Source organism: Channa argus, unplaced genomic scaffold, assembly GCF_033026475.1.
Source record: "Channa argus isolate prfri unplaced genomic scaffold, Channa argus male v1.0 Contig009, whole genome shotgun sequence".
Classification (NCBI taxonomy): domain Eukaryota; kingdom Metazoa; phylum Chordata; class Actinopteri; order Anabantiformes; family Channidae; genus Channa; species Channa argus.
In genome coordinates, this window is record NW_027125228.1 from 1 (window position 1) to 26241 (window position 26241).

The 26241-nt window shown below is 41.2% G+C and overlaps 26 pseudogenes; all 26 read left to right on the top strand.

Moving 5' to 3' along the window:
* The first annotated feature begins 903 nt into the window (after positions 1–903).
* On the top strand, positions 904–1022 carry LOC137110379 (5S ribosomal RNA; annotated as a pseudogene).
* An 868-nt stretch (positions 1023–1890) lies between these two features.
* Positions 1891–2009, top strand: LOC137110800 (5S ribosomal RNA; annotated as a pseudogene).
* An 856-nt stretch (positions 2010–2865) lies between these two features.
* LOC137110085 (5S ribosomal RNA) lies at positions 2866–2984 on the top strand (annotated as a pseudogene).
* An 868-nt stretch (positions 2985–3852) lies between these two features.
* On the top strand, positions 3853–3971 carry LOC137110843 (5S ribosomal RNA; annotated as a pseudogene).
* Positions 3972–4838: 867 nt separating this feature from the next.
* LOC137110380 (5S ribosomal RNA) lies at positions 4839–4957 on the top strand (annotated as a pseudogene).
* An 868-nt stretch (positions 4958–5825) lies between these two features.
* On the top strand, positions 5826–5944 carry LOC137110261 (5S ribosomal RNA; annotated as a pseudogene).
* An 867-nt stretch (positions 5945–6811) lies between these two features.
* LOC137111354 (5S ribosomal RNA) lies at positions 6812–6930 on the top strand (annotated as a pseudogene).
* An 868-nt stretch (positions 6931–7798) lies between these two features.
* LOC137110132 (5S ribosomal RNA) lies at positions 7799–7917 on the top strand (annotated as a pseudogene).
* Positions 7918–8785: 868 nt separating this feature from the next.
* LOC137110129 (5S ribosomal RNA) lies at positions 8786–8904 on the top strand (annotated as a pseudogene).
* Positions 8905–9772: 868 nt separating this feature from the next.
* On the top strand, positions 9773–9891 carry LOC137110381 (5S ribosomal RNA; annotated as a pseudogene).
* An 868-nt stretch (positions 9892–10759) lies between these two features.
* LOC137110126 (5S ribosomal RNA) lies at positions 10760–10878 on the top strand (annotated as a pseudogene).
* An 867-nt stretch (positions 10879–11745) lies between these two features.
* LOC137110382 (5S ribosomal RNA) lies at positions 11746–11864 on the top strand (annotated as a pseudogene).
* An 857-nt stretch (positions 11865–12721) lies between these two features.
* On the top strand, positions 12722–12840 carry LOC137110383 (5S ribosomal RNA; annotated as a pseudogene).
* Positions 12841–13697: 857 nt separating this feature from the next.
* Positions 13698–13816, top strand: LOC137110385 (5S ribosomal RNA; annotated as a pseudogene).
* An 868-nt stretch (positions 13817–14684) lies between these two features.
* Positions 14685–14803, top strand: LOC137110167 (5S ribosomal RNA; annotated as a pseudogene).
* An 868-nt stretch (positions 14804–15671) lies between these two features.
* LOC137110598 (5S ribosomal RNA) lies at positions 15672–15790 on the top strand (annotated as a pseudogene).
* Positions 15791–16658: 868 nt separating this feature from the next.
* Positions 16659–16777, top strand: LOC137110628 (5S ribosomal RNA; annotated as a pseudogene).
* An 867-nt stretch (positions 16778–17644) lies between these two features.
* Positions 17645–17763, top strand: LOC137110386 (5S ribosomal RNA; annotated as a pseudogene).
* An 857-nt stretch (positions 17764–18620) lies between these two features.
* Positions 18621–18739, top strand: LOC137110798 (5S ribosomal RNA; annotated as a pseudogene).
* An 857-nt stretch (positions 18740–19596) lies between these two features.
* LOC137110144 (5S ribosomal RNA) lies at positions 19597–19715 on the top strand (annotated as a pseudogene).
* An 857-nt stretch (positions 19716–20572) lies between these two features.
* LOC137110387 (5S ribosomal RNA) lies at positions 20573–20691 on the top strand (annotated as a pseudogene).
* An 857-nt stretch (positions 20692–21548) lies between these two features.
* On the top strand, positions 21549–21667 carry LOC137110365 (5S ribosomal RNA; annotated as a pseudogene).
* Positions 21668–22524: 857 nt separating this feature from the next.
* Positions 22525–22643, top strand: LOC137110388 (5S ribosomal RNA; annotated as a pseudogene).
* An 868-nt stretch (positions 22644–23511) lies between these two features.
* Positions 23512–23630, top strand: LOC137111365 (5S ribosomal RNA; annotated as a pseudogene).
* An 868-nt stretch (positions 23631–24498) lies between these two features.
* On the top strand, positions 24499–24617 carry LOC137110599 (5S ribosomal RNA; annotated as a pseudogene).
* An 868-nt stretch (positions 24618–25485) lies between these two features.
* Positions 25486–25604, top strand: LOC137110923 (5S ribosomal RNA; annotated as a pseudogene).
* The last annotated feature ends 637 nt before the right edge of the window (positions 25605–26241 follow it).

The window sequence follows — 26241 nt, forward strand, 5'->3', positions numbered from 1 at the left end:
GGAAGACCGCCTGGGAATACCAGGTGCTGTAAGCTTTTTTGCTTGGGTTTACGGGCAGCACAAGCTGGTGTTACTGCCTATTTATTCATAGAAATTGTTCTATATTTTCATCAAATTTTGTTCTTTCATTGCTGTTTTGCTACTTTATTGGTTTGCCAACCATCGTGCTTCATTACTAGTAGACCATGTTACGGTCCTGGCCATATGTGTTGTTTTTATTTTCTTGTTCTTATAGGTGCCCTGCCTGATTGGCTGGATTGGGGGGCAGTACAGGAAGCTGATTGGTCCATCCTACACTTCCTGGAGTTTTAAAAGTATGGTTCCCAACAGCTAGCGAGGCTCTTTCTGGCATCAGCACCTGTTTGCTGTTCTTGGTTTCCAAACCTTATTTAGCATTTTTGAATTGTTAGGTTTTGTGCCGTGGTTTTGTTTATAAATTGTATATTTTGTAAATAGTATTAAATCTGTAGGGGTGGACTGCCATTTTTCTTTTGATTGTTTTCTCTTGTTTTCACATTAGGGAGTTAGGGTTAGCGACTGTCTTTTGGTTTGTTTCTTTCTATCAGGCTAGCTAGCACTTTCTGTGGGAAATGGCTTATTTTGTTTATTATGTTGGCCTTGGTTCGCCCTGAGTTGTAGTGTCATGTTTTGTTTGACACTTTCTTTCGTTTAAAATAAATATCATTCTGTTGGAACATCTCAATCCTGGATTTTGGTTTGGGGATCGGAGAGGGAACATGCAAATTTATCTTTGTATGTTTCACCCTGACCCCCTAGACAGGGGCGTAACAGACCAGTACATTTATAGTACTTTGTACTTTGCCACATTTATCTTCTTCTTAGCAAGTGTCATGCATTCTGCTTCTCTAGCGTTTTTAAGAGCTGTTGATGATGTCAAATGCATGTTACGGCCACACCGCTCTCTAAGCGCCCGATCTCGTCCGATCTCGGCAGCCAAATAGGGCCGGGCCTGGTTAGTACTTGGTAGGAAGACCGCCTGGGAATACCAGGTGCTGTAAGCTTTTTTGCTTGGGTTTACGGGCAGCACAAGCTGGTGTTACTGCCTATTTATTCATAGAAATTGTTCTATATTTTCATCAAATTTTGTTCTTTCATTGCTGTTTTGCTACTTTATTGGTTTGTCAACCATCGTGCTTCATTACTAGTAGACCATGTTACGGTCCTGGCCATATGTGTTGTTTTTATTTTCTTGTTCTTATAGGTGCCCTGCCTGATTGGCCGGATTTGGGGGAAGTACAGGAAGCTGATTGGTCCATCCTACACTTCCTGGAGTTTTAAAAGTACGGTTCCCAACAGCTAGCGAGGCTCTTTCTGGCAGCAGCACCTGTTTGCTGTTCTTGGTTTCCAAACCTTATTTAGCATTTTTGAATTGTTAGGTTTTGTGCCGTGGTTTTGTTTATAAATTGTATATTTTGTAAATAGTATTAAATCTGTAGGGGTTGACTGCCATTTTTCTTTTGATTGTTTTCTCTTGTTTTCGCATTAGGGAGTTAGGGTTAGCGACTGTCTTTTGGTTTGTTTCTTTCTATCAGGCTAGCTAGCACTTTCTGTGGGAAATGGCTTATTTTGTTTATTATGTTGGCCTTGGTTCGCCCTGAGTTGTAGTGTCATGTTTTGTTTGACACTTTCTTTCGTTTAAAATAAATATCATTCTGTTGGAACATCTCAATCCTGGATTTTGGTTTGGGGATCGGAGAGGGAACATGCTAATTTATCTTTGTATGTTGCACCCTGACCCCCTAGACAGGGGCGTAACAGACCAGTACAGTTATAGTACTTTGTACTTTGCCACATTTATCTTCTTCTTAGCAAGTGTCATGCATTCTGCTTCTCTAGCGTTTTTAAGAGCTGTTGATGATATCAAATGCATGTTACGGCCACACCGCTCTCTAAGCGCCCGATCTCGTCCGATCTCGGCAGCCAAATAGGGCCAGGCCTGGTTAGTACTTGGTAGGAAGACCGCCTGGGAATACCAGGTGCTGTAAGCTTTTTTGCTTGGGTTTACGGGCAGCTCAAGCTGGTGTTACTGCCTATTTCTTCATAGAAATTGTTCTATATTTTCATCAAATTTTGTTCTTTCATTGCTGTTTTGCTACTTTATTGGTTTGTCAACCATCGTGCTTCATTACTAGTAGACCATGTTACGGTCCTGGCCATATGTGTTGTTTTTATTTTCTTGTTCTTATAGGTGCCGTGCCTGATTGGCCGGATTTGGGGGAAGTACAGGAAGCTGATTGGTCCATCCTACACTTCCTGGAGTTTTAAATGTACGGTTCCCAACAGCTAGCGAGGCTCTTTCTGGCAGCAGCACCTGTTTGCTGTTCTTGGTTTCCAAATCTTATTTAGCATTTTTGAATTGTTAGGTTTTGTGCCGTGGTTTTGTTTATAAATTGTATATTTTGTAAATAGTATTAAATCTGTAGGGGTGAACTGCCATTTTCTTTGGACTGTTTTCACATTAGGGAATTAGGGTTAGCGACTGTCTTTTGGTTTGTTTCTTTCTATCAGGCTAGCAAGCACTTTCTGTGGGAAATGGCTTATTTTGTTCATTATGTTGGCCTTGGTTCGCCCTGAGTTGTAGTGTCATGTTTTGTTTGACACTTTCTTTCGTTTAAAATAAATATCATTCTGTTGGAACATCTCAATCCTGGATTTTGGTTTGAGGATCGGAGAGGGAACATGCAAATTTTCTTTGTATGTTGCACCCTGACCCCCTAGACAGGGGCGTAACAGACCAGTACAGTTATAGTACTTTGTACTTTGCCACATTTATCTTCTTCTTAGCAAGTGTCATGCATTCTGCTTCTCTAGCGTTTTTAAGAGCTGTTGATAATGTCAAATGCAGCTTACGGCCACACCGCTCTCTAAGTGCCCGATCTCGTCCGATCTCGGCAGCCAAATAGAGCCGGGCCTGGTTAGTACTTGGTAGGAAGACCGCCTGGGAATACCAGGTGCTGTAAGCTTTTTTGCTTGGGTTTACGGGCAGCTCAAGCTGGTGTTACTGCCTATTTATTCATAGAAATTGTTCTATATTTTCATCAAATTTTGTTCTTTCATTGCTGTTTTGCTACTTTATTGGTTTGTCAACCATCGTGATTCATTACTAGTAGACCATGTTACGGTCATGGCCATATGTGTTGTTTTTATTTTCTTGTTCTTATAGGTGCCCTGCCTGATTGGCCGGATTTGGGGGAAGTACAGGAAGCTGATTGGTCCATCCTACACTTCCTGGAGTTTTAAAAGTACGGTTCCCAACAGCTAGCGAGGCTCTTTCTGGCAGCAGCACCTGTTTGCTGTTCTTAGTTTCCAAATCTTATTTAGCATTGTTGAATTGTTAGGTTTTGTGCCGTGGTTTTGTTTATAAATTGTATATTTTGTAAATAGTATTAAATCTGTAGGGGTGGACTGCCATTTTTCTTTTGATTGTTTTCTCTTGTTTTCACATTAGGGAGTTAGGGTTAGCGACTATCTTTTGGTTTGTTTATTTCTATCAGGCTAGCTAGCACTTTCTGTGGGAAATGGCTTATTTTGTTTATTATGTTGGCCTTGGTTCGCCCTGAGTTGTAGTGTCATGTTTTGTTTGACACTTTCTTTCGTTTAAAATAAATATCATTCTGTTGGAACATCTCGATTCTGGATTTTGGTTTGGGGATCGGAGAGGGAACATGCTAATTTATCTTTGTATGTTGCACCCTGACCCCCTAGACAGGGGCGTAACAGACCAGTACAGTTATAGTACTTTGTACTTTGCCACATTTATCTTCTTCTTAGCAAGTGTCATGCATTCTGCTTCTCTAGCGTTTTTAAGAGCTGTTGATGATATCAAATGCATGTTACGGCCACACCGCTCTCTAAGCGCCCGATCTCGTCCGATCTCGGCAGCCAAATAGGGCCGGGCCTGGTTAGTACTTGGTAGGAAGACCGCCTGGGATTACCAGGTGCTGTAAGCTTTTTTGCTTGGGTTTACGGGCAGCTCAAGCTGGTGTTACTGCCTATTTATTCATAGAAATTGTTCTATATTTTCATCAAATTTTGTTCTTTCATTGCTGTTTTGCTACTTTATTGGTTTGTCAACCATCGTGCTTCATTACTAGTAGACCATGTTACGGTCCTGGCCATATGTGTTGTTTTTATTTTCTTGTTCTTATAGGTGCCGTGCCTGATTGGCCGGATTTGGGGGAAGCACAGGAAGCTGATTGGTCCATCCTACACTTCCTGGAGTTTTAAATGTACGGTTCCCAACAGCTAGCGAGGCTCTTTCTGGCAGCAGCACCTGTTTGCTGTTCTTGGTTTCCAAATCTTTTTTAGCATTTTTGAATTGTTAGGTTTTGTGCCGTGGTTTTGTTTATAAATTGTATATTTTGTAAATAGTATTAAATCTGTAGGGGTGGACTGCCATTTTCTTTTGATTGTTTTCTCTTGTTTTCACATTAGGGAGTTAGGGTTAGCGACTATCTTTTGGTTTGTTTATTTCTATCAGGCTAGCTAGCACTTTCTGTGGGAAATGGCTTATTTTGTTTATTATGTTGGCCTTGGTTCGCCCTGAGTTGTAGTGTCATGTTTTGTTTGACACTTTCTTTCGTTTAAAATAAATATCATTCTGTTGGAACATCTCAATCCTGGATTTTGGTTTGGGGATCGGAGAGGGAACATACAAATTTATCTTTGTATGTTTCACCCTGACCCCCTAGACAGGGGCGTAACAGACCAGTACAGTTATAGTACTTTGTACTTTGCCACATTTATCTTCTTCTTAGCAAGTGTCATGCATTCTGCTTCTCTAGCGTTTTTAAGAGCTGTTGATGATGTCAAATGCATGTTACGGCCACACCGCTCTCTAAGCGCCCGATCTCGTCCGATCTCGGCAGCCAAATAGGGCCGGGCCTGGTTAGTACTTGGTAGGAAGACCGCCTGGGAATACCAGGTGCTGTAAGCTTTTTTGCTTGGGTTTACGGGCAGCTCAAGCTGGTGTTACTGCCTATTTATTCATAGAAATTGTTCTATATTTTCATCAAATTTTGTTCTTTCATTGCTGTTTTGCTACTTTATTGGTTTGTCAACCATCGTGCTTCATTACTAGTAGACCATGTTACGGTCCTGGCCATATGTGTTGTTTTTATTTTCTTGTTCTTATAGGTGCCCTGCCTGATTGGCCGGATTTGGGGGAAGTACAGGAAGCTGATTGGTCCATCCTACACTTCCTGGAGTCTTAAAAGTACGGTTCCCAACAGCTAGCGAGGCTCTTTCTGGCAGCAGCACCTGTTTGCTGTTCTTGGTTTCCAAATCTTATTTAGCATTTTTGAATTGTTAGGTTTTGTGCCGTGGTTTTGTTTATAAATTGTATATTTTGTAAATAGTATTAAATCTGTAGGGGTGAACTGCCATTTTTCTTTTGATTGTTTTCTCTTGTTTTCACATTAGGGAGTTAGGGTTAGCGACTATCTTTTGGTTTGTTTTTTTCTATCAGGCTAGCTAGCACTTTCTGTGGGAAATGGCTTATTTTGTTTATTATGTTGGCCTTGGTTCGCCCTGAGTTGTAGTGTCATGTTTTGTTTGACACTTTCTTTCGTTTAAAATAAATATCATTCTGTTGGAACATCTCAATCCTGGATTTTGGTTTTAGGATCGGAGAGGGAACATGCAAATTTATCTTTGTATGTTTCACCCTGACCCCCTAGACAGGGGCGTAACAGACCAGTACAGTTATAGTACTTTGTACTTTGCCACATTTATCTTCTTCTTAGCAAGTGTCATGCATTCTGCTTTTCTAGCGTTTTTAAGAGCTGTTGATAATGTCAAATGCAGCTTACGGCCACACCGCTCTCTAAGCGCCCGATCTCGTCCGATCTCGGCAGCCAAATAGAGCCGGGCCTGGTTAGTACTTGGTAGGAAGACCGCCTGGGAATACCACGTGCTGTAAGCTTTTTTGCTTGGGTTTACGGGCAGCTCAAGCTGGTGTTACTGCCTATTTATTCATAGAAATTGTTCTATATTTTCATCAAATTTTGTTCTTTCATTGCTGTTTTGCTACTTTATTGGTTTGTCAACCATCGTGCTTCATTACTAGTAGACCATGTTACGGTCATGGCCATATGTGTTGTTTTTATTTTCTTGTTCTTATAGGTGCCCTGCCTGATTGGCCGGATTTGGGGGAAGTACAGGAAGCTGATTGGTCCATCCTACACTTCCTGGAGTTTTAAAAGTACGGTTCCCAACAGCTAGCGAGGCTCTTTCTGGCAGCAGCACCTGTTTGCTGTTCTTGGTTTCCAAATCTTATTTAGCATTTTTGAATTGTTAGGTTTTGTGCCGTGGTTTTGTTTATAAATTGTATATTTTGTAAATAGTATTAAATCTGTAGGGGTGGACTGCGATTTTCTTTTGATTGTTTTCTCTTGTTTTCACATTAGGGAGTTAGGGTTAGCGACTATCTTTTGGTTTGTTTATTTCTATCAGGCTAGCTAGCACTTTCTGTGGGAAATGGCTTATTTTGTTTATTATGTTGGCCTTGGTTCGCCCTGAGTTGTAGTGTCATGTTTTGTTTGACACTTTCTTTCGTTTAAAATAAATATCATTCTGTTGGAACATCTCAATCCTGGATTTTGGTTTGAGGATCGGAGAGGGAACATGCAAATTTATCTTTGTATGTTTCACCCTGACCCCCTAGACAGGGGCGTAACAGACCAGTACAGTTATAGTACTTTGTACTTTGCCACATTTATCTTCTTCTTAGCAAGTGTCATGCATTCTGCTTCTCTAGCGTTTTTAAGAGCTGTTGATAATGTCAAATGCAGCTTACGGCCACACCGCTCTCTAAGCGCCCGATCTCGTCCGATCTCGGCAGCCAAATAGAGCCGGGCCTGGTTAGTACTTGGTAGGAAGACCGCCTGGGAATACCAGGTGCTGTAAGCTTTTTTGCTTGGGTTTACGGGCAGCTCAAGCTGGTGTTACTGCCTATTTATTCATAGAAATTGTTCTATATTTTCATCAAATTTTGTTCTTTCATTGCTGTTTTGCTACTTTATTGGTTTGTCAACCATCGTGCTTCATTACTAGTAGACCATGTTACGGTCATGGCCATATGTGTTGTTTTTATTTTCTTGTTCTTATAGGTGCCCTGCCTGATTGGCTGGATTTGGGGGAAGTACAGGAAGCTGATTGGTCCATCCTACACTTCCTGGAGTTTTAAAAGTACGGTTCCCAACAGCTAGCGAGGCTCTTTCTGGCAGCAGCACCTGTTTGCTGTTCTTAGTTTCCAAATCTTATTTAGCATTTTTGAATTGTTAGGTTTTGTGCCGTGGTTTTGTTTATAAATTGTATATTTTGTAAATAGTATTAAATCTGTAGGGGTGGACTGCCATTTTTCTTTTGATTGTTTTCTCTTGTTTTCACATTAGGGAGTTAGGGTTAGCGACTATTATTTGGTTTGTTTATTTCTATCAGGCTAGCTAGCACTTTCTGTGGGAAATGGCTTATTTTGTTTATTATGTTGGCCTTGGTTCGCCCTGAGTTGTAGTGTCATGTTTTGTTTGACACTTTCTTTCGTTTAAAATAAATATCATTCTGTTGGAACATCTCGATTCTGGATTTTGGTTTGGGGATCGGAGAGGGAACATGCTAATTTATCTTTGTATGTTGCACCCTGACCCCCTAGACAGGGGCGTAACAGACCAGTACAGTTATAGTACTTTGTACTTTGCCACATTTATCTTCTTCTTAGCAAGTGTCATGCATTCTGCTTCTCCAGCGTTTTTAAGAGCTGTTGATGATGTCAAATGCAGCTTACGGCCACACCGCTCTCTGAGCGCCCGATCTCGTCCGATCTCGGCAGCCAAATAGGGCTGGGCCTGGTTAGTACTTGGTAGGAAGACCGCCTGGGAATACCAGGTGCTGTAAGCTTTTTTGCTTGGGTTTACGGGCAGCACAAGCTGGTGTTACTGCCTATTTATTCATAGAAATTGTTCTATATTTTCATCAAATTTTGTTCTTTCATTGCTGTTTTGCTACTTTATTGGTTTGTCAACCATCGTGCTTCATTACTAGTAGACCATGTTACGGTCCTGGCCATATGTGTTGTTTTTATTTTCTTGTTCTTATAGGTACCCTGCCTGATTGGCCGGATTTGGGGGAAGTACAGGAAGCTGATTGGTCCATCCTACACTTCCTGGAGTTTTAAAAGTACGGTTCCCAACAGCTAGCGAGGCTCTTTCTGGCAGCAGCACCTGTTTGCTGTTCTTGGTTTCCAAACCTTATTTAGCATTTTTGAATTGTTAGGTTTTGTGCCGTGGTTTTGTTTATAAATTGTATATTTTGTAAATAGTATTAAATCTGTAGGGGTGGACTGCCATTTTTCTTTTGATTGTTTTCTCTTGTTTTTGCATTAGGGAGTTAGGGTTAGCGACTGTCTTTTGGTTTGTTTCTTTCTATCAGGCTAGCTAGCACTTTCTGTGGGAAATGGCTTATTTTGTTTATTATGTTGGCCTTGGTTCGCCCTGAGTTGTAGTGTCATGTTTTGTTTGACACTTTCTTTCGTTTAAAATAAATATCATTCTGTTGGAACATGTCGATCCTGGATTTTGGTTTGGGGATCGGAGAGGGAACATGCAAATTTATCTTTGTATGTTTCACCCTGACCCCCTAGACAGGGGCGTAACAGACCAGTACAGTTATAGTACTTTGTACTTTGCCACATTTATCTTCTTCTTAGCAAGTGTCATGCATTCTGCTTCTCCAGCGTTTTTAAGAGCTGTTGATGATATCAAATGCAGCTTACGGCCACACCGCTCTCTGAGCGCCCGATCTCGTCCGATCTCGGCAGCCAAATAGAGCCGGGCCTGGTTAGTACTTGGTAGGAAGACCGCCTGGGAATACCAGGTGCTGTAAGCTTTTTTGCTTGGGTTTACGGGCAGCACAAGCTGGTGTTACTGCCTATTTATTCATAGAAATTGTTCTATATTTTCATCAAATTTTGTTCTTTCATTGCTGTTTTGCTACTTTATTGGTTTGCCAACCATCGTGCTTCATTACTAGTAGACCATGTTACGGTCCTGGCCATATGTGTTGTTTTTATTTTCTTGTTCTTATAGGTGCCCTGCCTGATTGGCTGGATTGGGGGGCAGTACAGGAAGCTGATTGGTCCATCCTACACTTCCTGGAGTTTTAAAAGTATGGTTCCCAACAGCTAGCGAGGCTCTTTCTGGCATCAGCACCTGTTTGCTGTTCTTGGTTTCCAAACCTTATTTAGCATTTTTGAATTGTTAGGTTTTGTGCCGTGGTTTTGTTTATAAATTGTATATTTTGTAAATAGTATTAAATCTGTAGGGGTGGACTGCCATTTTTCTTTTGATTGTTTTCTCTTGTTTTCACATTAGGGAGTTAGGGTTAGCGACTGTCTTTTGGTTTGTTTCTTTCTATCAGGCTAGCTAGCACTTTCTGTGGGAAATGGCTTATTTTGTTTATTATGTTGGCCTTGGTTCGCCCTGAGTTGTAGTGTCATGTTTTGTTTGACACTTTCTTTCGTTTAAAATAAATATCATTCTGTTGGAACATCTCAATCCTGGATTTTGGTTTGGGGATCGGAGAGGGAACATGCAAATTTATCTTTGTATGTTTCACCCTGACCCCCTAGACAGGGGCGTAACAGACCAGTACAGTTATAGTACTTTGTACTTTGCCACATTTATCTTCTTCTTAGCAAGTGTCATGCATTCTGCTTCTCTAGCGTTTTTAAGAGCTGTTGATGATGTCAAATGCATGTTACGGCCACACCGCTCTCTAAGCGCCCGATCTCGTCCGATCTCGGCAGCCAAATAGGGCCGGGCCTGGTTAGTACTTGGTAGGAAGACCGCCTGGGAATACCAGGTGCTGTAAGCTTTTTTGCTTGGGTTTACGGGCAGCTCAAGCTGGTGTTACTGCCTATTTATTCATAGAAATTGTTCTATATTTTCATCAAATTTTGTTCTTTCATTGCTGTTTTGCTACTTTATTGGTTTGTCAACCATCGTGCTTCATTACTAGTAGACCATGTTACGGTCCTGGCCATATGTGTTGTTTTTATTTTCTTGTTCTTATAGGTGCCCTGCCTGATTGGCTGGATTTGGGGGAAGTACAGGAAGCTGATTGGTCCATCCTACACTTCCTGGAGTTTTAAAAGTACGGTTCCCAACAGCTAGCGAGGCTCTTTCTGGCAGCAGCACCTGTTTGCTGTTCTTAGTTTCCAAATCTTATTTAGCATTTTTGAATTGTTAGGTTTTGTGCCGTGGTTTTGTTTATAAATTGTATATTTTGTAAATAGTATTAAATCTGTAGGGGTGGACTGCCATTTTTCTTTTGATTGTTTTCTCTTGTTTTCACATTAGGGAGTTAGGGTTAGCGACTATCTTTTGGTTTGTTTCTTTCTATCAGGCTAGCTAGCACTTTCTGTGGGAAATGGCTTATTTTGTTTATTATGTTGGCCTTGGTTCGCCCTGAGTTGTAGTGTCATGTTTTGTTTGACACTTTCTTTCGTTTAAAATAAATATCATTCTGTTGGAACATCTCGATTCTGGATTTTGGTTTGGGGATCGGAGAGGGAACATGCTAATTTATCTTTGTATGTTGCACCCTGACCCCCTAGACAGGGGCGTAACAGACCAGTACAGTTATAGTACTTTGTACTTTGCCACATTTATCTTCTTCTTAGCAAGTGTCATGCATTCTGCTTCTCCAGCGTTTTTAAGAGCTGTTGATGATGTCAAATGCAGCTTACGGCCACACCGCTCTCTGAGCACCTGATCTCGTCCGATCTCAGCAGCCAAATAGGGCCGGGCCTGGTTAGTACTTGGTAGGAAGACCGCCTGGGAATACCAGGTGCTGTAAGCTTTTTTGCTTGGGTTTACGGGCAGCACAAGCTGGTGTTACTGCCTATTTATTCATAGAAATTGTTCTATATTTTCATCAAATTTTGTTCTTTCATTGCTGTTTTGCTACTTTATTGGTTTGTCAACCATCGTGCTTCATTACTAGTAGACCATGTTACGGTCCTGGCCATATGTGTTGTTTTTATTTTCTTGTTCTTATAGGTGCCCTGCCTGATTGGCCGGATTTGGGGGAAGTACAGGAAGCTGATTGGTCCATCCTACACTTCCTGGAGTTTTAAAAGTACGGTTCCCAACAGCTAGCGAGGCTCTTTCTGGCAGCAGCACCTGTTTGCTGTTCTTGGTTTCCAAATCTTATTTAGCATTTTTGAATTGTTAGGTTTTGTGCCGTGGTTTTGTTTATAAATTGTATATTTTGTAAATAGTATTAAATCTGTAGGGGTGGACTGCCATTTTCTTTTGATTGTTTTCTCTTGTTTTCACATTAGGGAGTTAGGGTTAGCGACTATCTTTTGGTTTGTTTATTTCTATCAGGCTAGCTAGCACTTTCTGTGGGAAATGGCTTATTTTGTTTATTATGTTGGCCTTGGTTCGCCCTGAGTTGTAGTGTCATGTTTTGTTTGACACTTTCTTTCGTTTAAAATAAATATCATTCTGTTGGAACATCTCAATCCTGGATTTTGGTTTGGGGATCGGAGAGGGAACATGCAAATTTATCTTTGTATGTTTCACCCTGACCCCCTAGACAGGGGCGTAACAGACCAGTACAGTTATAGTACTTTGTACTTTGCCACATTTATCTTCTTCTTAGCAAGTGTCATGCATTCTGCTTCTCTAGCGTTTTTAAGAGCTGTTGATGATGTCAAATGCATGTTACGGCCACACCGCTCTCTAAGCGCCCGATCTCGTCCGATCTCGGCAGCCAAATAGGGCCGGGCCTGGTTAGTACTTGGTAGGAAGACCGCCTGGGAATACCAGGTGCTGTAAGCTTTTTTGCTTGGGTTTACGGGCAGCTCAAGCTGGTGTTACTGCCTATTTATTCATAGAAATTGTTCTATATTTTCATCAAATTTTGTTCTTTCATTGCTGTTTTGCTACTTTATTGGTTTGTCAACCATCGTGCTTCATTACTAGTAGACCATGTTACGGTCCTGGCCATATGTGTTGTTTTTATTTTCTTGTTCTTATAGGTGCCCTGCCTGATTGGCCGGATTTGGGGGAAGTACAGGAAGCTGATTGGTCCATCCTACACTTCCTGGAGTTTTAAAAGTACGGTTCCCAACAGCTAGCGAGGCTCTTTCTGGCAGCAGCACCTGTTTGCTGTTCTTGGTTTCCAAATCTTATTTAGCATTTTTGAATCGTTAGGTTTTGTGCCGTGGTTTTGTTTATAAATTGTATATTTTGTAAATAGTATTAAATCTGTAGGGGTGAACTGCCATTTTCTTTGGACTGTTTTCACATTAGGGAGTTAGGGTTAGCGACTGTCTTTTGGTTTGTTTCTTTCTATCAGGCTAGCTAGCACTTTCTGTGGGAAATGGCTTATTTTGTTTATTATGTTGGCCTTGGTTCGCCCTGAGTTGTAGTGTCATGTTTTGTTTGACACTTTCTTTCGTTTAAAATAAATATTATTCTGTTGGAACATCTCAATCCTGGATTTTGGTTTGGGGATCGGAGAGGGAACATGCAAATTTATCTTTGTATGTTTCACCCTGACCCCCTAGACAGGGGCGTAACAGACCAGTACAGTTATAGTACTTTGTACTTTGCCACATTTATCTTCTTCTTAGCAAGTGTCATGCATTCTGCTTCTCTAGCGTTTTTAAGAGCTGTTGATGATGTCAAATGCATGTTACGGCCACACCGCTCTCTAAGCGCCCGATCTCGTCCGATCTCGGCAGCCAAATAGGGCCGGGCCTGGTTAGTACTTGGTAGGAAGACCGCCTGGGAATACCAGGTGCTGTAAGCTTTTTTGCTTGGGTTTACGGGCAGCTCAAGCTGGTGTTACTGCCTATTTATTCATAGAAATTGTTCTATATTTTCATCAAATTTTGTTCTTTCATTGCTGTTTTGCTACTTTATTGGTTTGCCAACCATCGTGCTTCATTACTAGTAGACCATGTTACGGTCCTGGCCATATGTGTTGTTTTTATTTTCTTGTTCTTATAGGTGCCCTGCCTGATTGGCCGGATTTGGGGGAAGTACAGGATGCTGATTGGTCCATCCTACACTTCCTGGAGTTTTAAATGTACGGTTCCCAACAGCTAGCGAGGCTCTTTCTGGCAGCAGCACCTGTTTGCTGTTCTTGGTTTCCAAATCTTATTTAGCATTTTTGAATTGTTAGGTTTTGTGCCGTGGTTTTGTTTATAAATTGTATATTTTGTAAATAGTATTAAATCTGTAGGGGTGAACTGCCATTTTCTTTGGACTGTTTTCACATTAGGGAGTTAGGGTTAGCGACTGTCTTTTGGTTTGTTTTTTTCTATCAGGCTAGCTAGCACTTTCTGTGGGAAATGGCTTATTTTGTTTATTATGTTGGCCTTGGTTCGCCCTGAGTTGTAGTGTCATGTTTTGTTTGACACTTTCTTTCGTTTAAAATAAATATCATTCTGTTGGAACATCTCGATCCTGGATTTTGGTTTGGGGATCGGAGAGGGAACATGCTAATTTATCTTTGTATGTTGCACCCTGACCCCCTAGAAAGGGGCGTAACAGACCAGTACAGTTATAGTACTTTGTACTTTGCCACATTTATCTTCTTCTTAGCAAGTGTCATGCATTCTGCTTCTCTAGCGTTTTTAAGAGCTGTTGATGATGTCAAATGCATGTTACGGCCACACCGCTCTCTAAGCGCCCGATCTCGTCCGATCTCGGCAGCCAAATAGGGCCGGGCCTGGTTAGTACTTGGTAGGAAGACCGCCTGGGAATACCAGGTGCTGTAAGCTTTTTTGCTTGGGTTTACGGGCAGCTCAAGCTGGTGTTACTGCCTATTTATTCATAGAAATTGTTCTATATTTTCATCAAATTTTGTTCTTTCATTGCTGTTTTGCTACTTTATTGGTTTGTCAACCATCGTGCTTCATTACTAGTAGACCATGTTACGGTCCTGGCCATATGTGTTGTTTTTATTTTCTTGTTCTTATAGGTGCCCTGCCTGATTGGCCGGATTTGGGGGAAGTACAGGAAGCTGATTGGTCCATCCTACACTTCCTGGAGTTTTAAAAGTACGGTTCCCAACAGCTAGCGAGGCTCTTTCTGGCAGCAGCACCTGTTTGCTGTTCTTGGTTTCCAAATCTTATTTAGCATTTTTGAATTGTTAGGTTTTGTGCCGTGGTTTTGTTTATAAATTGTATATTTTGTAAATAGTATTAAATCTGTAGGGGTGGACTGCCATTTTCTTTTGATTGTTTTCTCTTGTTTTCACATTAGAGAGTTAGGGTTAGCGACTATCTTTTGGTTTGTTTCTTTCTATCAGGCTAGCTAGCACTTTCTGTGGGAAATGGCTTATTTTGTTTATTATGTTGGCCTTGGTTCGCCCTGAGTTGTAGTGTCATGTTTTGTTTGACACTTTCTTTCGTTTAAAATAAATATCATTCTGTTGGAACATCTCAATCCTGGATTTTGGTTTGAGGATCGGAGAGGGAACATGCAAATTTATCTTTGTATGTTTCACCCTGACCCCCTAGACAGGGGCGTAACAGACCAGTACAGTTTATAGTACTTTGTACTTTGCCACATTTATCTTCTTCTTAGCAAGTGTCATGCATTCTGCTTCTCTAGCGTTTTTAAGAGCTGTTGATAATGTCAAATGCAGCTTACGGCCACACCGCTCTCTAAGCGCCCGATCTCGTCCGATCTCGGCAGCCAAATAGAGCCGGGCCTGGTTAGTACTTGGTAGGAAGACTGCCTGGGAATACCAGGTGCTGTAAGCTTTTTTGCTTGGGTTTACGGGCAGCTCAAGCTGGTGTTACTGCCTATTTATTCATAGAAATTGTTCTATATTTTCATCAAATTTTGTTCTTTCATTGCTGTTTTGCTACTTTATTCGTTTGTCAACCATCGTGCTTCATTACTAGTAGACCATGTTACGGTCCTGGCCATATGTGTTGTTTTTATTTTCTTGTTCTTATAGGTGCCCTGCCTGATTGGCCGGATTTGGGGGAAGTACAGGAAGCTGATTGGTCCATCCTACACTTCCTGGAGTTTTAAAAGTACGGTTCCCAACAGCTAGCGAGGCTCTTTCTGGCAGCAGCACCTGTTTGCTGTTCTTGGTTTCCAAATCTTATTTAGCATTTTTGAATTGTTAGGTTTTGTGCCGTGGTTTTGTTTATAAATTGTATATTTTGTAAATAGTATTAAATCTGTAGGGGTGGACTGCCATTTTTCTTTTGATTGTTTTCTCTTGTTTTCACATTAGGGAGTTAGGGTTAGCGACTATCTTTTGGTTTGTTTCTTTCTATCAGGCTAGCTAGCACTTTCTGTGGGAAATGGCTTATTTTGTTTATTATGTTGGCCTTGGTTCGCCCTGAGTTGTAGTGTCATGTTTTGTTTGACACTTTCTTTCGTTTAAAATAAATATCATTCTGTTGGAACATCTCGATTCTGGATTTTGGTTTGGGGATCGGAGAGGGAACATGCTAATTTATCTTTGTATGTTGCACCCTGACCCCCTAGACAGGGGCGTAACAGACCAGTACAGTTATAGTACTTTGTACTTTGCCACATTTATCTTCTTCTTAGCAAGTGTCATGCATTCTGCTTCTCCAGCGTTTTTAAGAGCTGTTGATGATGTCAAATGCAGCTTACGGCCACACCGCTCTCTGAGCGCCCGATCTCGTCCGATCTCAGCAGCCAAATAGGGCCGGGCCTGGTTAGTACTTGGTAGGAAGACCGCCTGGGAATACCAGGTGCTGTAAGCTTTTTTGCTTGGGTTTACGGGCAGCTCAAGCTGGTGTTACTGCCTATTTATTCATAGAAATTGTTCTATATTTTCATCAAATTTTGTTCTTTCATTGCTGTTTTGCTACTTTATTGGTTTGTCAACCATCGTGCTTCATTACTAGTAGACCATGTTACGGTCATGGCCATATGTGTTGTTTTTATTTTCTTGTTCTTATAGGTGCCCTGCCTGATTGGCTGGATTTGGGGGAAGTACAGGAAGCTGATTGGTCCATCCTACACTTCCTGGAGTTTTAAAAGTACGGTTCCCAACAGCTAGCGAGGCTCTTTCTGGCAGCAGCACCTGTTTGCTGTTCTTAGTTTCCAAATCTTATTTAGCATTTTTGAATTGTTAGGTTTTGTGCCGTGGTTTTGTTTATAAATTGTATATTTTGTAAATAGTATTAAATCTGTAGGGGTGGACTGCCATTTTTCTTTTGATTGTTTTCTCTTGTTTTTACATTAGGGAGTTAGGGTTAGCGACTATCTTTTGGTTTGTTTCTTTCTATCAGGCTAGCTAGCACTTTCTGTGGGAAATGGCTTATTTTGTTTATTATGTTGGCCTTGGTTCGCCCTGAGTTGTAGTGTCATGTTTTGTTTGACACTTTCTTTCGTTTAAAATAAATATCATTCTGTTGGAACATCTCGATTCTGGATTTTGGTTTGGGGATCGGAGAGGGAACATGCTAATTTATCTTTGTATGTTGCACCCTGACCCCCTAGACAGGGGCGTAACAGACCAGTACAGTTATAGTACTTTGTACTTTGCCACATTTATCTTCTTCTTAGCAAGTGTCATGCATTCTGCTTCTCCAGCGTTTTTAAGAGCTGTTGATGATGTCAAATGCAGCTTACGGCCACACCGCTCTCTGAGCACCCGATCTCGTCCGATCTCAGCAGCCAAATAGGGCCGGACCTGGTTAGTACTTGGTAGGAAGACCGCCTGGGAATACCAGGTGCTGTAAGCTTTTTTGCTTGGGTTTACGGGCAGCACAAGCTGGTGTTACTGCCTATTTATTCATAGAAATTGTTCTATATTTTCATCAAATTTTGTTCTTTCATTGCTGTTTTGCTACTTTATTGGTTTGTCAACCATCGTGCTTCATTACTAGTAGACCATGTTACGGTCCTGGCCATATGTGTTGTTTTTATTTTCTTGTTCTTATAGGTGCCCTGCCTGATTGGTCGGATTTGGGGGAAGTACAGGAAGCTGATTGGTCCATCCTACACTTCCTGGAGTTTTAAAAGTACGGTTCCCAACAGCTAGCGAGGCTCTTTCTGGCAGCAGCACCTGTTTGCTGTTCTTGGTTTCCAAATCTTATTTAGCATTTTTGAATTGTTAGGTTTTGTGCCGTGGTTTTGTTTATAAATTGTATATTTTGTAAATAGTATTAAATCTGTAGGGGTGGACTGCCATTTTCTTTTGATTGTTTTCTCTTGTTTTCACATTAGGGAGTTAGGGTTAGCGACTATCTTTTGGTTTGTTTATTTCTATCAGGCTAGCTAGCACTTTCTGTGGGAAATGGCTTATTTTGTTTATTATGTTGGCCTTGGTTCGCCCTGAGTTGTAGTGTCATGTTTTGTTTGACACTTTCTTTCGTTTAAAATAAATATCATTCTGTTGGAACATCTCAATCCTGGATTTTGGTTTGGGGATCGGAGAGGGAACATGCAAATTTATCTTTGTATGTTTCACCCTGACCCCCTAGACAGGGGCGTAACAGACCAGTACAGTTATAGTACTTTGTACTTTGCCACATTTATCTTCTTCTTAGCAAGTGTCATGCATTCTGCTTCTCTAGCGTTTTTAAGAGCTGTTGATGATGTCAAATGCATGTTACGGCCACACCGCTCTCTAAGCGCCCGATCTCGTCCGATCTCGGCAGCCAAATAGGGCCGGGCCTGGTTAGTACTTGGTAGGAAGACCGCCTGGGAATACCAGGTGCTGTAAGCTTTTTTGCTTGGGTTTACGGGCAGCTCAAGCTGGTGTTACTGCCTATTTATTCATAGAAATTGTTCTATATTTTCATCAAATTTTGTTCTTTCATTGCTGTTTTGCTACTTTATTGGTTTGTCAACCATCGTGCTTCATTACTAGTAGACCATGTTACGGTCCTGGCCATATGTGTTGTTTTTATTTTCTTGTTCTTATAGGTGCCCTGCCTGATTGGCCGGATTTGGGGGAAGTACAGGAAGCTGATTGGTCCATCCTACACTTCCTGGAGTTTTAAAAGTACGGTTCCCAACAGCTAGCGAGGCTCTTTCTGGCAGCAGCACCTGTTTGCTGTTCTTGGTTTCCAAATCTTATTTAGCATTTTTGAATCGTTAGGTTTTGTGCCGTGGTTTTGTTTATAAATTGTATATTTTGTAAATAGTATTAAATCTGTAGGGGTGAACTGCCATTTTCTTTGGACTGTTTTCACATTAGGGAGTTAGGGTTAGCGACTGTCTTTTGGTTTGTTTCTTTCTATCAGGCTAGCTAGCACTTTCTGTGGGAAATGGCTTATTTTGTTTATTATGTTGGCCTTGGTTCGCCCTGAGTTGTAGTGTCATGTTTTGTTTGACACTTTCTTTCGTTTAAAATAAATATTATTCTGTTGGAACATCTCAATCCTGGATTTTGGTTTGGGGATCGGAGAGGGAACATGCAAATTTATCTTTGTATGTTTCACCCTGACCCCCTAGACAGGGGCGTAACAGACCAGTACAGTTATAGTACTTTGTACTTTGCCACATTTATCTTCTTCTTAGCAAGTGTCATGCATTCTGCTTCTCTAGCGTTTTTAAGAGCTGTTGATGATGTCAAATGCATGTTACGGCCACACCGCTCTCTAAGCGCCCGATCTTGTCCGATCTCGGCAGCCAAATAGGGCCGGGCCTGGTTAGTACTTGGTAGGAAGACCGCCTGGGAATACCAGGTGCTGTAAGCTTTTTTGCTTGGGTTTACGGGCAGCTCAAGCTGGTGTTACTGCCTATTTATTCATAGAAATTGTTCTATATTTTCATCAAATTTTGTTCTTTCATTGCTGTTTTGCTACTTTATTGGTTTGCCAACCATCGTGCTTCATTACTAGTAGACCATGTTACGGTCCTGGCCATATGTGTTGTTTTTATTTTCTTGTTCTTATAGGTGCCCTGCCTGATTGGCCGGATTGGGGGGCAGTACAGGAAGCTGATTGGTCCATCCTACACTTCCTGGAGTTTTAAAAGTACGGTTCCCAACAGCTAGCGAGGCTCTTTCTGGCATCAGCACCTGTTTGCTGTTCTTGGTTTCTAAACCTTATTTAGCATTTTTGAATTGTTAGGTTTTGTGCCGTGGTTTTGTTTATAAATTGTATATTTTGTAAATAGTATTAAATCTGTAGGGGTGAACTGCCATTTTCTTTGGACTGTTTTCACATTAGGGAGTTAGGGTTAGCGACTGTCTTTTGGTTTGTTTCTTTCTATCAGGCTAGCTAGCACTTTCTGTGGGAAATGGCTTATTTTGTTTATTATGTTGGCCTTGGTTCGCCCTGAGTTGTAGTGTCATGTTTTATTTGACACTTTCTTTTGTTTAAAATAAATATCATTCTGTTGGAACATCTCGATCCTGGATTTTGGTTTGGGGATCGGAGAGGGAACATGCTAATTTATCTTTGTATGTGGCACCCTGACCCCCTAGACAGGGGCGTAACAGACCAGTACAGTTATAGTACTTTGTACTTTGCCACATTTATCTTCTTCTTAGCAAGTGTCATGCATTTTGCTTCTCCAGCGTTTTTAAGAGCTGTTGATGATGTCAAATGCAGCTTACGGCCACACTGCTCTCTAAGCGCCCGATCTCGTCCGATCTCGGCAGCCAAATAGAGCCGGGCCTGGTTAGTACTTGGTAGGAAGACCGCCTGGGAATACCAGGTGCTGTAAGCTTTTTTGCTTGGGTTTACGGGCAGCACAAGCTGGTGTTACTGCCTATTTATTCATAGAAATTGTTCTATATTTTCATCAAATTTTGTTCTTTCATTGCTGTTTTGCTACTTTATTGGTTTGTCAACCATCGTGCTTCATTACTAATAGACCATGTTACGGTCCTGGCCATATGTGTTGTTTTTATTTTCTTGTTCTTATAGGTGCCCTGCCTGATTGGCCGGATTGGGGGGCAGTACCGGAAGCTGAGTGGTCCATCCTACACTTCCTGGAGTTTTAAAAGTACGGTTCCCAACAGCTAGCGAGGCTCTTTCTGGCATCAGCACCTGTTTGCTGTTCTTTGTTTCCAAACCTTATTTAGTATTTCTGAATTGTTAGGTTTTGTGCCGTGGTTTTGTTTATAAATTGTATATTTTGTAAATAGTATTAAATCTGTAGGGGTGAACTACCATTTTCTTTGGACTGTTTTCACATTAGGGAGTTAGGGTTAGCGACTATCTTTTGGTTTGTTTATTTCTATCAGGCTAGCTAGCACTTTCTGTGGGAAATGGCTTATTTTGTTTATTATGTTGGCCTTGGTTCGCCCTGAGTTGTAGTGTCATGTTTTGTTTGACACTTTCTTTCGTTTAAAATAAATATCATTCTGTTGGAACATCTCAATCCTGGATTTTGGTTTGGGGATCGGAGAGGGAACATGCAAATTTATCTTTGTATGTTTCACCCTGACCCCCTAGACAGGGGCGTAACAGACCAGTACAGTTATAGTACTTTGTACTTTGCCACATTTATCTTCTTCTTAGCAAGTGTCATGCATTCTGCTTCTCTAGCGTTTTTAAGAGCTGTTGATGATGTCAAATGCATGTTACGGCCACACCGCTCTCTAAGCGCCCGATCTCGTCCGATCTCGGCAGCCAAATAGGGCCGGGCCTGGTTAGTACTTGGTAGGAAGACCGCCTGGGAATACCAGGTGCTGTAAGCTTTTTTGCTTGGGTTTACGGGCAGCTCAAGCTGGTGTTACTGCCTATTTATTCATAGAAATTGTTCTATATTTTCATCAAATTTTGTTCTTTCATTGCTGTTTTGCTACTTTATTGGTTTGTCAACCATCGTGCTTCATTACTAGTAGACCATGTTACGGTCCTGGCCATATGTGTTGTTTTTATTTTCTTGTTCTTATAGGTGCCCTGCCTGATTGGCCGGATTTGGGGGAAGTACAGGAAGCTGATTGGTCCATCCTACACTTCCTGGAGTTTTAAAAGTACGGTTCCCAACAGCTAGCGAGGCTCTTTCTGGCAGCAGCACCTGTTTGCTGTTCTTGGTTTCCAAATCTTATTTAGCATTTTTGAATCGTTAGGTTTTGTGCCGTGGTTTTGTTTATAAATTGTATATTTTGTAAATAGTATTAAATCTGTAGGGGTGAACTGCCATTTTCTTTGGACTGTTTTCACATTAGGGAGTTAGGGTTAGCGACTGTCTTTTGGTTTGTTTCTTTCTATCAGGCTAGCTAGCACTTTCTGTGGGAAATGGCTTATTTTGTTTATTATGTTGGCCTTGGTTCGCCCTGAGTTGTAGTGTCATGTTTTGTTTGACACTTTCTTTCGTTTAAAATAAATATTATTCTGTTGGAACATCTCAATCCTGGATTTTGGTTTGGGGATCGGAGAGGGAACATGCAAATTTATCTTTGTATGTTTCACCCTGACCCCCTAGACAGGGGCGTAACAGACCAGTACAGTTATAGTACTTTGTACTTTGCCACATTTATCTTCTTCTTAGCAAGTGTCATGCATTCTGCTTCTCTAGCGTTTTTAAGAGCTGTTGATGATGTCAAATGCAGCTTACGGCCACACTGCTCTCTAAGCGCCCGATCTTGTCCGATCTCGGCAGCCAAATAGAGCCGGGCCTGGTTAGTACTTGGTAGGAAGACCGCCTGGGAATACCAGGTGCTGTAAGCTTTTTTGCTTGGGTTTACGGGCAGCACAAGCTGGTGTTACTGCCTATTTATTCATAGAAATTGTTCTATATTTTCATCAAATTTTGTTCTTTCATTGCTGTTTTGCTACTTTATTGGTTTGTCAACCATCGTGCTTCATTACTAATAGACCATGTTACGGTCCTGGCCATATGTGTTGTTTTTATTTTCTTGTTCTTATAGGTGCCCTGCCTGATTGGCCGGATTGGGGGGCAGTACCGGAAGCTGAGTGGTCCATCCTACACTTCCTGGAGTTTTAAAAGTACGGTTCCCAACAGCTAGCGAGGCTCTTTCTGGCATCAGCACCTGTTTGCTGTTCTTTGTTTCCAAACCTTATTTAGTATTTCTGAATTGTTAGGTTTTGTGCCGTGGTTTTGTTTATAAATTGTATATTTTGTAAATAGTATTAAATCTGTAGGGGTGAACTACCATTTTCTTTGGACTGTTTTCACATTAGGGAGTTAGGGTTAGCGACTGTCTTTTGGTTTGTTTATTTCTATCAGGCTAGCTAGCACTTTCTGTGGGAAATGGCTTATTTTGTTTATTATGTTGGCCTTGGTTCGCCCTGAGTTGTAGTGTCATGTTTTGTTTGACACTTTCTTTCGTTTAAAATAAATATCATTCTGTTGGAACATCTCGATCCTGGATTTTGGTTTGGGGATCGGAGAGGGAACATGCTAATTTATCTTTGTATGTTGCACCCTGACCCCCTAGAAAGGGGCGTAACAGACCAGTACAGTTATAGTACTTTGTACTTTGACACATTTATCTTCTTCTTAGCAAGTGTCATGCATTCTGCTTCTCCAGCGTTTTTAAGAGCTGTTGATGATATCAAATGCATGTTACGGCCACACCGCTCTCTAAGCGCCCGATCTCGTCCGATCTCGGCAGCCAAATAGGGCCGGGCCTGGTTAGTACTTGGTAGGAAGACCGCCTGGGAATACCAGGTGCTGTAAGCTTTTTTGCTTGGGTTTACGGGCAGCTCAAGCTGGTGTTACTGCCTATTTATTCATAGAAATTGTTCTATATTTTCATCAAATTTTGTTCTTTCATTGCTGTTTTGCTACTTTATTGGTTTGTCAACCATCGTGCTTCATTACTAGTAGACCATGTTACGGTCCTGGCCATATGTGTTGTTTTTATTTTCTTGTTCTTATAGGTGCCCTGCCTGATTGGCCGGATTTGGGGGAAGTACAGGATGCTGATTGGTCCATCCTACACTTCCTGGAGTTTTAAATGTACGGTTCCCAACAGCTAGCGAGGCTCTTTCTGGCAGCAGCACCTGTTTGCTGTTCTTGGTTTCCAAATCTTATTTAGCATTTTTGAATTGTTAGGTTTTGTGCCGTGGTTTTGTTTATAAATTGTATATTTTGTAAATAGTATTAAATCTGTAGGGGTGGACTGCCATTTTCTTTTGATTGTTTTCTCTTGTTTTCACATTAGGGAGTTAGGGTTAGCGACTATCTTTTGGTTTGTTTATTTCTATCAGGCTAGCTAGCACTTTCTGTGGGAAATGGCTTATTTTGTTTATTATGTTGGCCTTGGTTCGCCCTGAGTTGTAGTGTCATGTTTTGTTTGACACTTTCTTTCGTTTAAAATAAATATCATTCTGTTGGAACATCTCAATCCTGGATTTTGGTTTGAGGATCGGAGAGGGAACATGCAAATTTATCTTTGTATGTTTCACCCTGACCCCCTAGACAGGGGCGTAACAGACCAGTACAGTTTATAGTACTTTGTACTTTGCCACATTTATCTTCTTCTTAGCAAGTGTCATGCATTCTGCTTCTCTAGCGTTTTTAAGAGCTGTTGATAATGTCAAATGCAGCTTACGGCCACACCGCTCTCTAAGCGCCCGATCTCGTCCGATCTCGGCAGCCAAATAGAGCCGGGCCTGGTTAGTACTTGGTAGGAAGACCGCCTGGGAATACCAGGTGCTGTAAGCTTTTTTGCTTGGGTTTACGGGCAGCTCAAGCTGGTGTTACTGCCTATTTATTCATAGAAATTGTTCTATATTTTCATCAAATTTTGTTCTTTCATTGCTGTTTTGCTACTTTATTCGTTTGTCAACCATCGTGCTTCATTACTAGTAGACCATGTTACGGTCATGGCCATATGTGTTGTTTTTATTTTCTTGTTCTTATAGGTGCCCTGCCTGATTGGCCGGATTTGGGGGAAGTACAGGAAGCTGATTGGTCCATCCTACACTTCCTGGAGTTTTAAAAGTACGGTTCCCAACAGCTAGCGAGGCTCTTTCTGGCAGCAGCACCTGTTTGCTGTTCTTAGTTTCCAAATCTTATTTAGCATTTTTGAATTGTTAGGTTTTGTGCCGTGGTTTTGTTTATAAATTGTATATTTTGTAAATAGTATTAAATCTGTAGGGGTGGACTGCCATTTTTCTTTTGATTGTTTTCTCTTGTTTTCACATTAGGGAGTTAGGGTTAGCGACTATCTTTTGGTTTGTTTCTTTCTATCAGGCTAGCTAGCACTTTCTGTGGGAAATGGCTTATTTTGTTTATTATATTGGCCTTGGTTCGCCCTGAGTTGTAGTGTCATGTTTTGTTTGACACTTTCTTTCGTTTAAAATAAATATCATTCTGTTGGAACATCTCGATTCTGGATTTTGGTTTGGGGATCGGAGAGGGAACATGCTAATTTATCTTTGTATGTTGCACCCTGACCCCCTAGACAGGGGCGTAACAGACCAGTACAGTTATAGTACTTTGTACTTTGCCACATTTATCTTCTTCTTAGCAAGTGTCATGCATTCTGCTTCTCCAGCGTTTTTAAGAGCTGTTGATGATGTCAAATGCAGCTTACGGCCACACCGCTCTCTGAGCGCCCGATCTCGTCCGATCTCAGCAGCCAAATAGGGCCGGGCCTGGTTAGTACTTGGTAGGAAGACCGCCTGGGAATACCAGGTGCTGTAAGCTTTTTTGCTTGGGTTTACGGGCAGCTCAAGCTGGTGTTACTGCCTATTTATTCATAGAAATTGTTCTATATTTTCATCAAATTTTGTTCTTTCATTGCTGTTTTGCTACTTTATTGGTTTGTCAACCATCGTGCTTCATTACTAGTAGACCATGTTACGGTCATGGCCATATGTGTTGTTTTTATTTTCTTGTTCTTATAGGTGCCCTGCCTGATTGGCTGGATTTGGGGGAAGTACAGGAAGCTGATTGGTCCATCCTACACTTCCTGGAGTTTTAAAAGTACGGTTCCCAACAGCTAGCGAGGCTCTTTCTGGCAGCAGCACCTGTTTGCTGTTCTTAGTTTCCAAATCTTATTTAGCATTTTTGAATTGTTAGGTTTTGTGCCGTGGTTTTGTTTATAAATTGTATATTTTGTAAATAGTATTAAATCTGTAGGGGTGGACTGCCATTTTTCTTTTGATTGTTTTCTCTTGTTTTCACATTAGGGAGTTAGGGTTAGCGACTGTCTTTTGGTTTGTTTATTTCTATCAGGCTAGCTAGCACTTTCTGTGGGAAATGGCTTATTTTGTTTATTATGTTGGCCTTGGTTCGCCCTGAGTTGTAGTGTCATGTTTTGTTTGACACTTTCTTTCGTTTAAAATAAATATCATTCTGTTGGAACATCTCGATCCTGGATTTTGGTTTGGGGATCGGAGAGGGAACATGCTAATTTATCTTTGTATGTTGCACCCTGACCCCCTAGACAGGGGCGTAACAGACCAGTACAGTTATAGTACTTTGTACTTTGCCACATTTATCTTCTTCTTAGCAAGTGTCATGCATTCTGCTTCTCCAGCGTTTTTGAGAGCTGTTGATGATGTCAAATGCAGCTTATGGCCACACTGCTCTCTAAGCGCCCGATCCCGTCCGATCTCGGCAGCCAAATAGGGCCGGGCCTTGTTACTACTTGGTAGGAAGACCGCCTGGGAATACCAGGTGCTGTAAGCTTCTTTGCTTGGGTTTACGGGCAGCACAAGCTGGTGTTACTGCCTATTTATTCATAGAAATTGTTCTATATTTTCATCAAATTTTGTTCTTTCATTGCTGTTTTGCTACTTTATTGGTTTGCCAACCATCGTGCTTCATTACTAGTAGACCATGTTACGGTCCTGGCCATATGTGTTGTTTTTATTTTCTTGTTCTTATAGGTGCCCTGCCTGATTGGCTGGATTGGGGGGCAGTACAGGAAGCTGATTGGTCCATCCTACACTTCCTGGAGTTTTAAAAGTACGGTTCCCAACAGCTAGCGAGGCTCTTTCTGGCATCAGCACCTGTTTGCTGTTCTTGGTTTCCAAACCTTATTTAGCATTTTTGAATTGTTAGGTTTTGTGCCGTGGTTTTGTTTATAAATTGTATATTTTGTAAATAGTATTAAATCTGTAGGGGTGAACTGCCATTTTCTTTGGACTGTTTTCACATTAGGGAGTTAGGGTTAGCGACTGTCTTTTGGTTTGTTTATTTCTATCAGGCTAGCTAGCACTTTCTGTGGGAAATGGCTTATTTTGTTTATTATGTTGGCCTTGGTTCGCCCTGAGTTGTAGTGTCATGTTTTGTTTGACACTTTCTTTCGTTTAAAATAAATATC